The sequence below is a fragment of the Streptopelia decaocto genome (assembly GCF_964273445.1).
Source record: "Streptopelia decaocto genome assembly, chromosome: 14".
NCBI classification, from domain to species: Eukaryota; Metazoa; Chordata; class Aves; order Columbiformes; family Columbidae; genus Streptopelia; species Streptopelia decaocto.
The window spans coordinates 14,271,999-14,288,947 of record NC_138669.1 but is presented as its reverse complement, the minus strand read 5'-3'; the positions used below and the strand labels follow the sequence as shown (position 1 = coordinate 14,288,947).

Here is a 16,949-nt window from a genome sequence, read left to right as displayed (position 1 = left end):
AGATGGAGGCATCAAGAAGTGTCTGACCTCCATCTGTCTGCAGACTTCTGGTGATGCTTCCTTCCAGATTAGAGGGTGCAAGCCTCGCTCACCTCCTCCACATCAGGTGGCCTTGCTCTCTCCTCCCTCCTATAGTTTTGATTACAGAAAGGATCTCTAGAACACAAAGATCCCAAGCAGACACAGCACTTTGCAGGCAACCCCCAAGGCCAAGCAGGGAGATAAAGCAGAGAGGAGAACTGCACAGCCATGCCATGAAATGACTGATTTTCAGACAAGCAGGTCTGCTCTGCTGAAGAGCCTCAGGAAGTGTTTGGGCACAGCTTGAAGGAAAAGAGATGAGTCAGGGGTGCTGGGTCCAAACGTGCTGCCCAGGCCCACGGGCCAGCAGCGAGCCAGGCTCAGAGCGCAGCTGGTGGAGCCGGGGAGGCTCAGCACAGCCCTGCTCTGGTACCAGAAGATGTGCCAGCCTGCCCTGAGAAAGGCTGGCCGAGGTCAGAGTGAGAAGATTCAGGCCTCTCCAGAGCAGGAGCCAGTGCTCCCAGCAGCACAGAGCTGGGGGCAGCTCCCGCAGCCACAGCAAAGGGCCCTGCTCAGCCCTTCCAAACACAGGGCAGCAACAAAGGGCATCAGGCAACGGGGCAACCAAGAGCTTTCACAAGACTGTCGCACAAGTAAAGGGTCCTGGTCTTTCTGTCACCCCACACCAACCCCTGTGCCAGTGTCAGCAGTTGTGCTTGTGTGCACACGCCGTTCTGGGGCGGCAGGGACATCCCCGCTGCCTCACAGAGGCTGCAGAAGCAGCTCTTCGGGGGAAGAGGTGCTGCCCCAGTCCTGGGAGCCTGAGCGCTGCTCTGCTCCCACCGCCTCCTGTCATCACAGCAGCAGCGCCTCATGCCTGACAATGAACCTTACAGCCTTGAGGAAAGAGGAGAGTAGTCAGCACCCAAGCCCTACCATGCAGAGATGACCCCCAGCCATGTCATTTTTCTATCAGGGTCAGGCATCACGTGAAGCTTTTGAGGCGTTTGCAGAGCTGAGGCATTAATACTGCTGCTCCAGCAGAACTCCCAGAGTCCTGGTACTTGGCATGGTCGGAGCCACAGGAAAACACCAGCACCTCCATTCCACAGCCTGGAACGCCCCTCGCACCAGCACACAGACCAGAAGCGTGTGGGGCCAAGCTGGACCAGTGTGCTGGAGGCAAGGGACCAGTCTTGGCAAACAAACACAAATCACTCCCAAAGGAACAAGGGTGCTTGCGTCTGCCTGAAGACAACTGCAGGAAAACAGCACTGGCCATTGCTTGCCAAGAGGTTTGCTGCATTGCCCGGCTACTCCTGTCCTCATCATTAGGAGCACTACGGAGTAGCCGATGCCAGGCCAGGACTGACGGGCTCTGGCACCTGCCCATCAGAGGGGCCCCTGCAGCTCTTCACTCCCAGTGGCTCTGCTGCTGGCAAGCCCGAGGACAACCGAGCATGGCCCAGGAAGCAGCCACCCTCCCTACATGATGCATCCACACCACCCGTGAAGGGCAGGAAAGGACCCACAGGTCCAGCTGGGACAGACCGAGAGCAGAACTCAGAGCCTGCACTGTCTTTCATCCACTTGGCTCAACCAACACCCTTCTCTGACGCACCAAACAGCTGGAAGAGAGATGCCTGCAGTCCCCTTCTTGCTATCTTATCAGTTCCCGTTCCCAAGCAGGGCTGCACAGACACGTCTCAGCCGGCAGAGCTACCGGAGCTTGAAGCCGGAGTATCTGTGGTGCAATCCGGGGGGACTCAGGCAGCTACATTCCTGTGGGCTGCACGGAGAAGGGGCTCTGCAGAGACACGGCCCTGCCACCAGGTTTAGAGACACACTCCTGCTCACTTGGGGAAATCTGGGCAGGGGAGAGGAGCACTGACAAGACAACCGCCTGCAAAACACTGAAGGGGCAGAGCTATGGGAGGGGGAAAGAAATATGGCGCAAGAGTGACACTTCCCTCCCTGGCTCCTCCCAGGCAGCTCTCAGCAAGCTGAGTTAGGGAGGGCTGCACGGCCCAGCAAAGCCTCCTCCACTGGGCAAAACAGCAACCCAGCCGGCTGCTCCTCCACAGCACGCTCAGTCGCCCGGGAGCTGCTCTGTGGGATACTCTTTGAAGGAGGCATCCAGCCCCTGACAGAAGTCACCAGTCTGCAGGCTGTCACGCAAGCAGCCTGGCAGCACAGAGCCTCTCTCTCCGCACAGCCTGCTGCGGCAGGAGTTGTTTATGTGTCTGCAGCTGCTCCGTGCTTTCGCCATGGGAATCCAGGCTGAAACTCCAGCCACGTCGCGCGGAGAAGCGGCCTGTCCCCCTGCCTGCCCCCTGCGCAGCCTCGCAGCCGGGCGAGCACGCAGGGCCCAGCAGGGCCAGCGCTGCAGGGGCAGGAGCCGCTGGGCAGGGGCTGCCGAAGCGCGGAGCCGCGTTCCCAGCCCTCCGCACAGCCTCCCCCACATCCTGCCTCCAGCCCTCCGCTGGGGGTACAGCATGCAAATGTTGGGTTGTGATTTTTCCAAGTTAAAAATAACCCAGTCATTTAGTAAGAGAAGCAGCAGCAGCAGCGAGGCAGGGGGCTGGGGAGCCTGTGAGCTTGCTGCGAGGCAGCTACAGCACACATTTTTCCTTCCCAAGCACTGTGGAGAGGCAGCCTCCCAGCTCAGCACACACAGATACAGACAGCAAGACCCATTCAGCATCCCAACTGCAGAGGCTTCACTGAGCAGCCAAATGCTCTTCGTTTCAGAGCCGCCCCAACGCTCCCTCAACTGCTGCTTTGCCCCGATGGGAAGGGGCGCAGGCCCCACTCCCCTGAGCAGGACACACGCAGGATGAAGGAGAGAGAAAGGGGAGAAAGGAGCGTACAAAAGGTCCAAATAATCCAAAGTCAGGGAGCAAACAGCTCTCAGGTGGCTCCAGGGCAGGCCGGGCTGAGCATCGCACCGGAGGCCAGACCCAGGAGACTCACAGCTGTGCTCCAAGCAACCTTCTGCTCTTAAAATATTTTGATCTTTAAAAAAAGGAGAGGGAGGGAATTATCTGTGTTCTCTGTGGGGCCAGGGGAGCTGAGAGATCTGCTGATAACGACACCCAGTGTGTGTGGTAGTACTGCAAGCACCTTCCCAGGACACCCAACTCCGCCACCCCACAGGACAACAGGCAACACGACACTGATGGGCAGGCACAAAGTAGCTGCAACTGCCTTGCTGCTTGCTCCATGGGACAAGGAATACGGAGATGCTGCACAGCATTCCCCCTCCAAGAAGCCTGCTCAGCACCAACACCTCTGCTCCAAGCCCTCCCAGGCAAGCTCCCAGCCCTAAAGCTACAGCCACGTCAGAGGCCCTGGGGAGACACTTGGGACAGTGCCACTGCCTGTGCACACAGGATGCTCTGTTGACGCTCGACAAGCAAGAGAGCACACACAGGCTGGATGCAGCCCCTGGTAATGAGCTTCAGTCAGCTGTGCTTCATGATTCTCATGACAAGCTCACGTGGCAAACACTGCAATAGCTCCTTTTTGGGGAGTTTTCAAACGCAGCTTCTAACCCAAGCCCGTAACCACAATGACCTTCAGCAATTATTTCCAAGCTGCACAGCACCACAGGGCTGAGAACCAAGGGCCCGCTCAGACTCCAGTGAGCACAGCAGCAAGCAGGCACCAACAGCACAAGGGGGAGAAAGCCACAGAACAGCTGGAAACACCTTCGGTTTTGTCCAGTGATGGCACATCACGAAACACAAAGCCATGCCTGGCCAGCCAGCACGTGCATGAAGACACTGCACTCCAGCTTGTTGCTAAAGGGAGGGAAACCAGGTCTGAACTCACTCTAGACATGTATTTTTCTCACCACCTAATGGACAGCTCAACACAAGGGGACACGTCACTCCCCAGCAGCACTGGGGGTTGAGAGGTGGCTGTCTACAGAGCGGGGATGCACCCAGCATCAGCTGTACCCCTTTCCCACCATGGGGACACACCCAGCATTACCTGTACCCCTTTCCCACCATGGGGACGCACCCAGCGTTACCTGTACCCCTTTCCCACCATGGGGATGCACCCAGCGTTACCTGTACCCCTTTCCCACCATGGGGACGCACCCAGCATTACCTGTACCCCTTTCCCACCCTGGGGACGCACCCAGCGTTACCTGTACCCCTTTCCCACCATGGGGACGCACCCAGCGTTACCTGTACCCCTTTCCCACCATGGGGACGCATCCAGCGTTACCTGTACCCCTTTCCCACCATGGGGACGCACCCAGCATTACCTGTACCCCTTTCCCACCATGGGGATGTACCCAGCGTTACCCGTACCCCTTTCCCACACCACAGCCCTGCTGCCTGCTGTGCAGGAGCTGCCAGGAGCAAGGCAGGTTTCTCAAGCCTGCGTCTGTTGTCTTCTGATCAGCAGGCCAAGAGCCTCACTCCAAACAGTTGCTCATAAGCCCCAGGCAGTGGATTTTAATCCTAAGCATCAGCAAGGCAAAAACCAGAGGCAAAATAAATCTCTACAGCTCAGTACCTATGTAAGACAAGGAAGAGAGGAGGTAGGCAGGCCAAGCCCACCCAGCTCCATAGCTGGCACCCAGCAGGCTGGGCTCCCGTGGGCAGCAGGCCCATGACCACGCTCAGCAATGCCGAGGGCCAGGATTTCATGGTGAGGGTGCAGTGGTGTGTGTGAACACGTGCAGCACTCCTGCACACGCGGGGGCCGCAGCAGCCCCCTGCAGGGTGGCACCCGCCAGGACGGTTCACGTGCCCTGTCAAGAGCACCACCAGCTCAAGCTCCTGCCACACCAGCAAAGCCCATCACACTGATGTGGCATTTTCCAGACCTCTGCTCCCCGTTAAACACAAACACGAAGCGGTGTGGTACTCGACCCCTGCTGCCGCACAGGCCAAATCAACTGCCCTGTCTGCCAAATTTTAACAAGCCATTTCTCCATCACCAGAGTCAAGTTTTCCCTTCCACTTATTCACCAGCCCTGGCATGCTGATCAGCAAGCCAACAAGGAAGGACATGTTGCATCAGGAGCATCTGGAATCTTGTGTCCAGTTGTGGCCCCTCAGTTCCAGCAGGACAGGGAACTGCTGGAGAGAGTCCAGCGCAGCCACCAAGATGCTGAAGGGAGTGGAGCATCTCCCGTGTGAGGAAAGGCTGAGGGAGCTGGGGCTCTTTAGTTTGGAGAAGAGAAGACTGAGGGGTGACCTTATTAATGTTTATAAATATACAAAGGGTGAGTGTTCACAAGGATGGAGCCAGGCTCTTCTCGGTGACAAACAATGGTAGGACAAGGGGTAATGGGTTTAAACTGGAACATAAGAGGTTCCACTTAAACTTGAGAAGAAACTTCTTCTCAGTGAGGGTAATGGAAAACTGGCCCAGGCTGCCCAGGGAGGTTGTGGAGTCTCCTCTGCAGACATTCCAACCCGCCTGGACACCTTCCTGTGTAACCTCATCTGGGTGTTCCTGCTCCATGGGGGGATTGCACTGGATGAGCTTTCCAGGGCCCTTCCAACCCCTGACATTCTGGGATTCCATGATTCTGTGAATGGGGTGTCCAGGGAACAGACTGTGCCAGTGGCCATAAAGCCTTCCCACTTCTCCCATCACAGTCCCAGCACTCAACCTCCTATCTTAAATCAGGGAAAGCACACTATCTGCACCCATGTGCTGCAGGAGCATCCTGCGCTGCACAGGCCAATAAAGCCGATGGCAGACCACCACCGGCACAGCCTCGGCACGGCTCTGAACCGCTGCGGCAGGAGCCCAGTGGCTCGCAGCCCCTGCCCTCGCCGGCCCGGAGCCACAGCACACTCCTCACAACAGCACTGCCACACAGCTGCAGGACCAGCTTGCCGGCAAACAGAGAGATGCCTGGTGGGCAACTCCTCTTCCTCAGCTTGGGACTGTGCACCGCTCTGCTCCTTCGCAGGCAGGGAACCTCGTGTACCAAGGGGAGGATGTGCCAAGGCTGCGTCAGGTCAGAGTGACAATACAACCCTCACTACAGTTTAGATGGCAACAGGCAACGTAGCTCTGAGACACACTCTTGGCGACACACAGGCTCCCTTCTCTGAAGTGCCTGGCTGTTACCCCTGGGCAGACATGGGATGGCGGGCTCAGCTCCTGCTGGCTTCCCGCACCAGTGCTCACGGGGAACCAGACTTCCCAGCAGCGTAAGAAAAGCCTCTGCCCAATTACTGGGCACGTGGGAGCACGGAGGTTCCTGCCAGCTGCTTCGGAGCCTTCCTGCGGCAGGGCAAACCACCCAGCTGCTCTCCAGCTATCGGCAGGAATACAGAGGTTTCAGCAGAAACCAGAGCTCTGCATACTCTGCAGATTTTCCTACTGCTTTTTATTTCTCACGCACAAGCACTCGGAACTTCACTTAGCTGCCCAAGTCCATCCTCAAGGTCACAGCCCTGTAAAGATGCCACCAGGCACATAATTTAGCCCACAGCACCTTTATTAGTACAAAAGGTATACAAAAGCCAGCTCAACCGGTAGACCTTGACAACTGGCCAATGCAAAGAACCTTTTGTAAGGTTACTGCTTGACAGCTACACACCGAACAGCACCAAACTTGAGCTATCCCAAGGCAGAGAGCTGAAAAATGCGATGGCCTTCCTAAAAGCACAGATCTTCCCCTCTCGCTGTTGTTAATATTCTGCACAGCAAACTTCAGTTGTCAGAAAACAACTTTGCCACACCACAGACAGCTCCTCAAAGGCAACCAGAGCCCTTTGTGCCTCTATTTTCCAATTGCAGAATGGGGATAAAAATCAGCCTTCCCAGCAGGGCCACTGAGAGCATCAACAAGCACTTGCCATGCACTTCAAGGCTTGGCTGGAGACACATACGAAGAGCACATCTGACACCCAGAGCAGATTTCTGCTGGGATGGCACAGCACCACCAGCCCCAGCTCCAAAAGGTGATGGAGACCCCACTGCAGAGCCCGGTCCTGCTGAAAATCTTCCCTTCAGGAGCTTCTGTCACCCTTCTCCAGTTGAATTCCCTGCTCTAGACCACAGAGCTCCACGGTGGATCACCCCTGCCAGCCATCCAGCTGGTGTCCCCACACCCGTTTGCTGTTACCTTCCAGCTTTACGTTATTCCCTGTTGCCCTCTTGCTAAAACCACAGTAAAGCAAAAGGGTAAACCAGGCTTTGCACCCTGCTGCCAACCCGCCCCTGCTTCACCTAGAGAACGGCCCATGGGAATGGGCCATAGGAAACACATCCAAGCCAGGAGCTGAACAGAACACGGCCGGGCCACCAGCAGGTGGGCCACAGGAGCACAGTTAGCATTTTAAACATTTCCAGGGCCTCGCGAGCAGGCCGGACACCTCTGCTTTGCCAAGTGCCTTGTCTGCATACAGGCAAGGGGGACAGTGCACGAAGGGAGCTCGGGGCCAGCTGCGCTTCATCCACCACAGCTGCGTCCCACACACAGTTCTCAAGCACAGGCACTGAAGGCCAATCCCAACCTACGTCTTAGCGTTGACAAGCGAGCCAGCACTGCCGTCCTCGTCCCAGGGGGCTCAAAACCCAGGTGACAAAGGCAGCTCAGCTCAGTGTCTGCTCTCTCATACAGTGAAGACTGGAGGGGGAGCAGAAGGGACCTCCAGGGGTAAAGGACATTTTGCTACACTGCTGACACCCCAAGTACAGGGCACATCCACCACCAGCTTACAGAGGTCACTTGCTGGATGCTGTTGTGTTGCAGAGGAGCTTCTCCACCAGCAAAGGCTGCAGCTGCCGCGTCAGCACTGCAAAGACAGGCCGCCCAGCCCAGGAGAGGGCAGAAAGGTTGGCTGGCAAGACCCCTCATTGTGGCAGTGCCAGGCACTGGGGGAGCCAAACTGCTCCTCGGCATCCAGGAAAGCAACACCCCAACCAACCACAGCCTGAGAGTTTGCTCTGTGCTGTGGTGAGGTCCCACGGCTCATGGCATCTGTTCTGCCTGTACATCCTAAGAGAAACTAGCAGACCTTGGCCCAAAATAGCAATAGACCGAAATCTGCTGTTCTCCAGGCCTGAGAACTTGTATATGGAAGCATCAGACCTATTTCCCAAGTACCTAAAGAACAGGGAGAGAAAGCAAAACGTAGCAAACCCTCCTGATGCAACACAGAGCAAGAATTCGCCTCACCAGCAGCACAGCTACCCCACAGCCCTCAGGTCCACATCCACCCACATCTCCACTTCAAGTGCTCTGCGCTGCGAGGTCTGTAACCCCCTGACATTTACCCCCAAGGGCTTCCAGTTTATTCTGAATTTAACTCTCTGGGATACAAGTTCTCCACGATCTCAGCTGAAACTACTTTGAAGAACTGTCTCCAGAGTTCAGATGCCATCTGTAAGTAGATATTCCTCTCAATCATCTCAATGCTTCCTTACATTTGTGTCTTTTACACCATCCCAAGAGACACTCCTGCATAGGAGGGAGAGAGAAGTGCCAAAAAGAAATTCTTCGATTCCTCAAGTGCAAATGTTTGGAGTTCAGCAACACCAGGTTTGGTTCCCTCCTCAGCTACTGGCAATTCTTTAATGCACTTGGGCAGCCTTTTTAACCTGCAAGCACCCAAGCTCTTGCCATGACATGTTGCAGGTTAAGTGCTACTGAAAGCACATATGGAGAGTAGCCCCTTCTTGTCCCAGCTCATAAAGTCATCCAGCCAGACACCAGCTCAGGGAGCAGCGGAGAAAGCACCGGCCCGGCCAGGCTGAGGTCCACGCTTGCAGAGGGAGGGGGATCTTGCCAGAGCACACCCAAACTGCCACCACTAACACTGACTGCAGAGCAATGTCTTGGCAGAGCCCTTTTCTCAGCGGAGCTGGGACCTCAGAGCACACCTGCCCCTTCAGACAGCACACAGGCAGAGCTGCGATGGGTCTCCCCTGGCGTCCAGCTGCGTTTGTTCGGGGCACAGACACAGAAGACACCCACCGTGTCCTGGACCCTCCTGGCCAACCAGCACCATCTTCATGGTCGGCTAGCCAGCGGGCAAGCACGTGGCTTCGGCTGCACCCAGCTACCAAGAGACTCTTGGCCCTGGCAGCCTACAGACTTGAGTGTCCTTTGACATGGAGCAACATGAAGACCAGGCAAGCAAGCTCCGGACACAACAGCAGGGCACGGGTCCCACAGACCCATGTCTTAGCCCACTCTTCCTGCATGTATCTGTCAGAAGTCCACGCCAGCACACTTTCCACATCTCCTCTCCCTCCATACCTGGTAAGCCACTCATTTTCTGACCCCTTCCTTCAGCAGACATCTCTGGAGGAACTACTGTGCAACAAGGGCCACAAATGCCCTTCTGCTCTGCGGCAGGCATCCCCACTCCCAGCTCAGGGTGGCAGGAAGAGCAGGAGGTAGAGCTGGATCCAGGAAAGGGTTTAGGAGCATTATCCAGAACTCCTCAGCCCTGATGTCACACTCCACTCAGCAAAGCAGCAAGCAGAGAGCCTGTCTGGAAACCCGAGAGCAGCCTCTGCAGATAACCACATCCCCACACAGTGGGCTGTCCCTGCCAGATGTGGGCACAGCTGTACCTATCCAAATGCACACGGCCTGCGAGCCGGCAGTCACAGCTCGCTGCAGGGCTCCCCGAGACGCTGCTCCCACTGAAATTACAACTACTAAAGCTTCCAAGAGCCTATGCCCATAGTGACCCACTCCTTCCTTCACCTTCCAGATTCAGGACCCTGGTCCTCACTCTCAAAGGACAATAGCAGACTGGCCCAACTCCAAAACAGAGATGTTATTCTCAGCCTTTGGGGCAAGGACATGGAGCACCCACTGTGACTGACCCACAGATCTGTAACCGCTTCTCTGAGAAATCAGGGTAACCACAAACCCCAGCACCTTCCCAGTAAGCACAAGCCTTGCTTCAGGCACTCTCCCACAGCACCACCGCACAGGGAACAAACAGAGCACAGTCTCCGCTGTCTGCGGTGGAGGAGGGAATCCTGCCTTTATGCATGCACACAAGTGCATGCCGGGAGAAGCTCCGATACCCTGGTGAGGGGCACCCTATGGGGACCAGGAAAGATCACTGAGAAAAAGGGCTTCACCTGCGCTAAAGCGACAAGCGGAGGAGCATACAAATGAGAGTAGCGCGCTGTGCGCTCCCCTGCCCTGGCCCAGCAGCACAGGGTACAGCGGGGATGTACCCTGTACACATGTGTGTACAGAACTCATCATGAGAACAGCGCTCTCTCCTCTGATCCTCAATTAACGGACACCTAACACTTAAAACATACTTAAGAAAAAATGAAGCTTCAGTTCAACCGAAGTGGATGAGACATTTAGGGTTAAAGGTGCTCTGCACACACGAGCTAGAGAAGTCAAGGCAGCAGCTCACACAAAAATAGCAGCTTTCACAGCACGTCTATAGCAGAGTACTAATGTTTATTCTTGTATCTAGGACTGACTTTAATTCTGCCCCAACGCACACATATAACAAAGCATTAATGTTTCTTAAAGAACCAATACTTCACCTACCTATATGTCAAAAAAGTGGAAGTCCCTAAAAACTTTGCATCATCCTTGTTCCCGCGTGGAGCTCACTAGCACATTGCTAACGCTGGAGTTCAAAGGCAGCCACTGAGCATACGTTACCTGCAAAATGAAAACCAGAAAGCATATAAAGCAACTTAGATATCTAACTACCTTCATGACTTTGGAAAAGAGGTTTAATAAGTGGATGTTTCTTGAATGAAACTCAACTAAGTCCACATAACAAATGTCTAATTCTAGTGCAATATAGAGGGACCAAAGTTCTCAGCAGTGGCTGCTAATGTGGAGGGCCTGGTAGCTGAAGTCAGTCAATTAGCTAAAGTCCTGCCTCTGCCTTCAAAGAAATGCAGATGAGATCCCTCTGGGAGAAGGGGCGGGGGTCTCCCGTCCCAGGGAGGCAGTGAGAGCTGCAGTTCTGTCCCCACAGCACTGTCAGCAGGTCGGCTGCAGGGACACCGGCACCTGCCCCGGCTTCTGGCCTGGGATCCCTCACAGCTCGTGCCCTCCCCACCTTTGCTCCTGTGCTAGAGCTCCCAGGCTGCAATTTAAACACATGCTTTAGCACCATATATGATACTGAATGAAACAACCCTGCCCCTCCACTGCCCACCTGTCCCTCCCTCGCAACAACATGCGCCTTATTAGGGACATGCAGTTCACAGGGCTGGGTTGACACCAGCCTGACCCCAGGTATTGTCTCCTTTTACTCTAATGCAAAGCAGGGCTCCATAGTTCCCACGCTTTCATGGAAACATTTAGGAAACACAATTGTTCCACAAATTGACACTGACAAGTGTAATTTTCCCCTGCTTTTGGCACAGTCACCTCAAGAGGAAGCAACGAGTTACCTGCATCTCAACCCAGACTTCCCACAACAACAGATCCAAACAGCAGAAAGAGCCAGACAAGTGTCAGAAAGCTTCACCAGAAGAGATCTAAACTTAATCTCACCAGTTATAACACAATTAAAAAACAAAGCACAAAAAACCCCCAAACCAACCAACCAGCTGACACTACCTATACTAGTGCAACGTTAGGGCTGCATAAAGTGAAGGCAAAGGCGGGACTGCAGAAGATGTGCTGTACCTCCCAGGACAGACGTTAATACCATCACCGCAGACTGCGACTGAACAGCGTCCCTCACAGGGAAACCGGGGCTGGAAGTGTGATGTGCACCCCACGGCCAAGCCGACATCTCATCGTCGCGGTAACACCCGCACTCGATCCACACCCAAGGCACCTCTGCAAGCGCATGTCCAGCACCCACATAAAAACAAAGAGGGACTGGGACTCAGTTCCCACACTTCTCACGTTCATTTCTGGACTGAAGAGAGTGTTTTGCTCCTGTTAGAGCAGGATTTATACTTCCTCCAGGCTGGGAATCCCCTGGAGGCAACAGGCTGCCGTACGGAACAGCGCACAGCCCTTACCCTCCACCGACCCTCCGCAGGGGGAAGGTCCGGCACAAAGGATGGGCCGAGTGCTCCAGCGACACAGCCACGGTCCCCAGGTCCCCTCTGCGCTCCGGGCCGAGGGCAGCGCAGGGCAGGAGCCCCAGAGCCGGCCAACAAACTCGCCCGGCTTTGAGCTGCCTGCCCGAGGAGCCGGGTGTGCTCAGGCGTTCCCAGGGCACAGCCACAACCCTTCCCCAGACACCGCTCAGGGACCTGCCTCAAACATTAAAGCCCAGCCACAGCATCCCAGGTGTTTTCTACTTCTTAGGCTGACTGGACACATCCAGCAGAGCAATGCTAAAAATTAATAGCCACGTATTGGCAGATTGTTAGGCTGCATACCAGATTTTCCCATATAAGGGAAAGTTGAAGGCATTGTCCTATCACACGGAAAACATCTCGCACCAGCCCGGGATATTAGAGAGCAAAATGAGTCTCCTCATGTCACAAGCTGACACCCGCAGCACCATGTTTTTCCCCTTCTGCTGGTGGTTCGGTCAGCTCGCTTTCCCCAGCTGTTACTCCCGTCCCCGAGGATGCCGGGGTTGCTGGGACGGGCACGGCCAGCGTGGCATTGGCAGCACGGGGGCTGCTGCACGGGGCCTGTGCCTCCTCAGAGGGTCCTGGTCCCAACGCCACCACGCTGGCAACGAGGCATTGACATTGCCACCGTTCCCTCTGTGAACTGTAACCCTGTTTCTGTGCTTTTTTAGGGTGCTGAGAACCCACCATATAAACCTTGCATGCTGTCACCAACCCTCTGCTCCCAGCAAACATTGTCACTCGACTACACCCAGACCATTCACTCTGACCATCTCCTGCCCCTTCACACAGCCTGTTGGCCCCACAACAGCTCTGCCTCTGCTTCCACAGAGCAGGGCGAAGCCACCAACACCACAGGCTGACTCCACTGTCCCAAGCGGGAAACTGGGGATGAGCGAGGAGAAACACTTCCACTGCTACTTACAGGAGACATGACAACGAGCCCTCTCGGCTCCCCTGAAGCCCAGTGAGAATCCAAGCACCGTGCTTGCCAGTGTCTCTTTAAGACAAGTTCAGAGAAGCCTCCCTACGCACGCCTGCTTCCCAGCCCCAACACAGCCAGTCCGCATTCCTGCACCAAGGGCTCACTCGCAGTGCAAGACCGATCAACCCTCTCCCCTCCTTCGCAAGGGGAAGCTTCTCCTGCACGCTGATGCACCTGATACCAGCTCTTATCTCCACAAACCCCAGACAGGCCAGGACGCCGCCTCATGCGAAAAACAAAGGGCTGCTCCAGCAGCCGAGCTCTCAGCCTTGCCATCTCACAAAAACACGTTCACTTGCTTGTGCAAACTCCTCTTGAAATAACACAACCCGATAAAGTGAGACACTTTATATTATCCACCTGTAAAAGTTTATGTCTTTGGAGAATCTCTTGGGAAAATATTCAAGATCTCTCAAGGAAGAGTAGATCTTAAAAATTACTGAGATACTTCTAGAGAGGGAGAGGCAGAGTTTTGCTTCCTGTTAAAGAAAGATGGTAAAAAGCAGCTGGGAAAACGAAACATTCCTCTGAGAGCCTCCTCCCCCAAGCCACTAGAAATCAACAGACCCCAAAAACACCCACCGCACCGACCCTCAGAGTTAACGCTGCAACGTCAGAGGCCAGCTGCTCGAAGACCAGCAGCTCAGACACAGCCACTCTCCCCTAACGCCAACACGTGGGGCAACGGAGCTGAACTCAAGACATATGCTACCAAACCAAACAGAGCGCTCAGAACAGGGTGACGAGGGACCCTGACAGCACCTTCCGCAAGAGATGCGCATTATTCACATGCTGCTAGCCTTGAGAAACAGCACAAGAGCTGCCTTGGCTTCACAGATTCACACAGGCAAGGTTTTAACACAGCCGTACTGCCCCGCGGCCTTCGCAGCAACAGGGCAACCAACGTTTCTGCTTAAAGAATGAGACGAGAGGCAGAAACAAATAGCCACGGCTGCAGGATGGGCTTCAAACTTAATGGAAGTGAAAACGAACCAAGACCAGCCTTTCTCCAAGCCCTCTTGTTGACTTTGGCTTCTGTTTGAAGAAGAATAATACATACTTCCAGTTCTGCTGCACAAGGCACAGGCAGACATTTTGGTGGGATGCAAGTCTACAGGTTGTCATGCTTTACAGCTTGAAGCACTCGAGGGGCAACATTCCACCAGCTTCACCCACCGCGGCTGCGCTTCCATCTCTGCAGCGAAGGAAACTCAGCAGCATGTCCAACGCTCCCGAAGGACCTGCAAGTTTAGGCAACTGTACAAATTCGGAGACGATGCGCAGAATTAGCTTTTCAAAAGCAAACGGATAACAACATTAAGCTTTGTAGCGGCAGAGGAATCAATTTTCCACGGAACAAGTGGGAAAGGAACCCAGTGGCAGCCCTGAACAAAACCAACCCAGTTGCAGGCCAGAAGCCTCAAGAGAAACAACCTATTTACTCCAGGAAGAATTTACTCCCAGAACAAAAATATGCTGTTATTGCTTCATACTTCAACAGCGTTTCCAAAACAACAATTTCTGTGCAAAGCAGCACAGCAGAGCTCCCACGTGAATGAGGTAAACAAAGGGCAAGGAGCGGTAAGGCAGCACCTACTCCTGTGCCATCACCAGAACGGGCCCAAAAGCAACAGCAACACTTCCTGGCAGGGCAAATACTCACAGAGCCCAGTGTTCTCTCCTCCGGCAACACCCAAATCCAACTGACCCTATATGAGTTACAAAGATACAGGCAGCACCAGCTACGAAATATCTGTAGCCCTGTAAGCGCAGGGGTCAGGGATAAACACCTGGCAACTCCAGCCACATCTGTCTGCCCCCGCGGAGCCTCTGCCAGGGACCGCAGAGGGGCACGGAGACTTCTGCACGGGCCTACAGGACACTTTGCACAACCACAGCGAACCATCTCTACCCTTCTCCCCTCATTCTCCAACCCCAAAAGCATTGGCTGCATTTCCCAAGCAGGAGGAAAACAACAAAAAAGCGCAAGCTTTTGGCAAAAAGCATCCCAACTCACTGAAGTACACCAAGCACTTTGCACAGCAAAATCACGGGAAAGCTCTAGCGCAACAGAGGCCGGCAGCAGACCGAGCAGAACCAGCTCTCCGTGTGCCGAGCAGTCCGCCTGGCCTCCGAGGTCCCCGACTTTACTGTGAGTTTAGCGTAGTTGTCAGGAAGGCAAATCGATAAACAGAAACCGTTAGCTGCTCCAAGCCGGGTGTGCACACCAGGCAGCAATACCGGCAGACCATTCCTCTTCCTCCTTCCGTATTCTGTTTGCGTGCATTTCTCTCATTTACCCTACAAACCTCATTGACCCAGACTAAAATCCACCTCGATCGCCAGCAAAACCCACTGCTAAGAACAGGGAGAATTGCACAACGCAGCCACCAAAACACAGCGGCCGTGCGGCTGCGTGGGGCGACTCCAGCGCGATGACTGCGGCGAACGAGCCGCGACTCCGGCGTGACTGCGATGCCGCTGCTGAGCCGCGGCTGCGATCGCACCCCGAGCCGCGGCAGCGCAGCGGGACCGGCGGGACGGACCCGCCGACCCCCGGGACGAGCCGCCCGGAGCGGAGGGAACGGCCCTTCAACCGGATCCCCCCCTCCCGCCCCGGGTGCCCTTGCTCGGCGGGCGCCGGGCAGCAGGAAACCCGTGCCCCGGGGCCTCCAGCCCGCAAAGGGAGCCGCTTCTCCCCCGCCCGCGAAGTTTAAAGACTTGATTATGGATTCTCTGGAGCACTGCGGCCGGCACGGCGGCGGGAGCGGCGCCCCGCGGGCAGGCTCCCGGCGGGCAGGCTCCCGGCAGCCGCATCCCGCCGCGCAGCTCGGTGGGGCCGGGGCCTCACCCCCCCACCCCAGCCGGGAGGAGCCTCCGCGCAGCGCCGGGGGGAGCCCGCCCCGCCTCCGCCCCCGGCCCCGCACCGCCGCGGGCCTCGAGCTGCCGGCCAGGCCCGGCCTTCCCCGGGCCGGGGGCGAGCGGCGGGCAGGGCCGGCGAGAGGGGCCGCGGACCCTCCGCTGCCGGCGGCCCCGGGGGGGCGGGGGAGGGCGGCGAGGAGGAACCGCGGGGGCGCCGCCGCCCCTCCCCCGCGGCCGGAGCCATGACAGGGCCGGCGGCCGCCCCGGCCCCGCCGCCCGCCCCGCGGCCCGCGCCGCCGAGTTCATTCATAGCGCCGCCCCGGCGCGGCCCCGCCGCCGCCCCCCGCCCCGCCGCCGCCCCCGGCCGCGCCGGGCGGCCGAACCCAAAAGTTCGGGGCAGAACTTACCTAAAATGGCTCCTCGGCCGCCCAAATACAAACAGCTATTATTTGGTGAAGTTTAGCCCAGCACCCTGCAAGGACACCCTAACCTCGCCCGGGCACGCCCCCGCCCCGCGCCCATTGGCTGTCGGCCGCCAGCCGCCGGCGCCCATTGGCAGGCCGGCCCGTCAGCCGCGCGGCGGCCGCGGCAGGCTTGGCTGCAGCGCGCCCGCCGCTCGCTCCATTGTGCTCCTGTTTGCACCGATGAGAGCGCGGCGGCGATTGGCCGCGCCGCCGCCCCCGCGCGCCGCCCCCCGCCGCCGCCCCGCCCGCGCCCTCCACGTCTGCGCCCGCCGCTCGTTCCCGGATGTGAACGGCCCCGCCGGGGCCTGTGGCGGCGCCGCCAGCCCGCCGCCCCCCCGGGTGTCCCCGGCCGGCCCCGGCCGCGCCTCGCTGCCCCGCTGCCCGCAGGCGCTGGCGCCCGGGGTCGCCTGAGGCCCCGAGCGGCGCGAAGGCGCCCGGGGGCGGCCCCGCTGAGAAAGGGTTTGTGCGGGAGTTCTCCCGGCCAGGGCTGCTCGGGGGCCGGTGCGTGGTCGCACGGCCTCGGGGGCTTTGCACGGCAGTGTGGGCCCTGCGGCTCAGCGCCTCGGCAGCCAGAGCGGCAGCACCCT

The 16,949-nt window shown here is 57.0% G+C and overlaps 1 protein-coding gene across 12 annotated transcripts in view; it reads right to left on the bottom strand.

Annotated features, from left to right (window-relative positions):
• CHD6 (chromodomain helicase DNA binding protein 6) overlaps positions 1–16,453 on the bottom strand; it is an 88,621-nt gene extending 72,168 nt beyond the window's left edge. For 10 of the 12 annotated variants that reach the window (XM_082065348.1, XM_082065349.1, XM_082065351.1 and 7 more), the window contains exon 1: positions 16,306–16,453. The gene's annotated coding sequence lies outside the window, so the exon portion shown is untranslated. Of the gene's footprint in view, positions 1–10,540; positions 10,658–16,305 lie in introns of all 12 variants that reach the window. The other 2 variants (XM_082065356.1, XM_082065362.1) reach the window with 1 other exon arrangement.
• Positions 16,454–16,949: the final 496 nt, after the last annotated feature.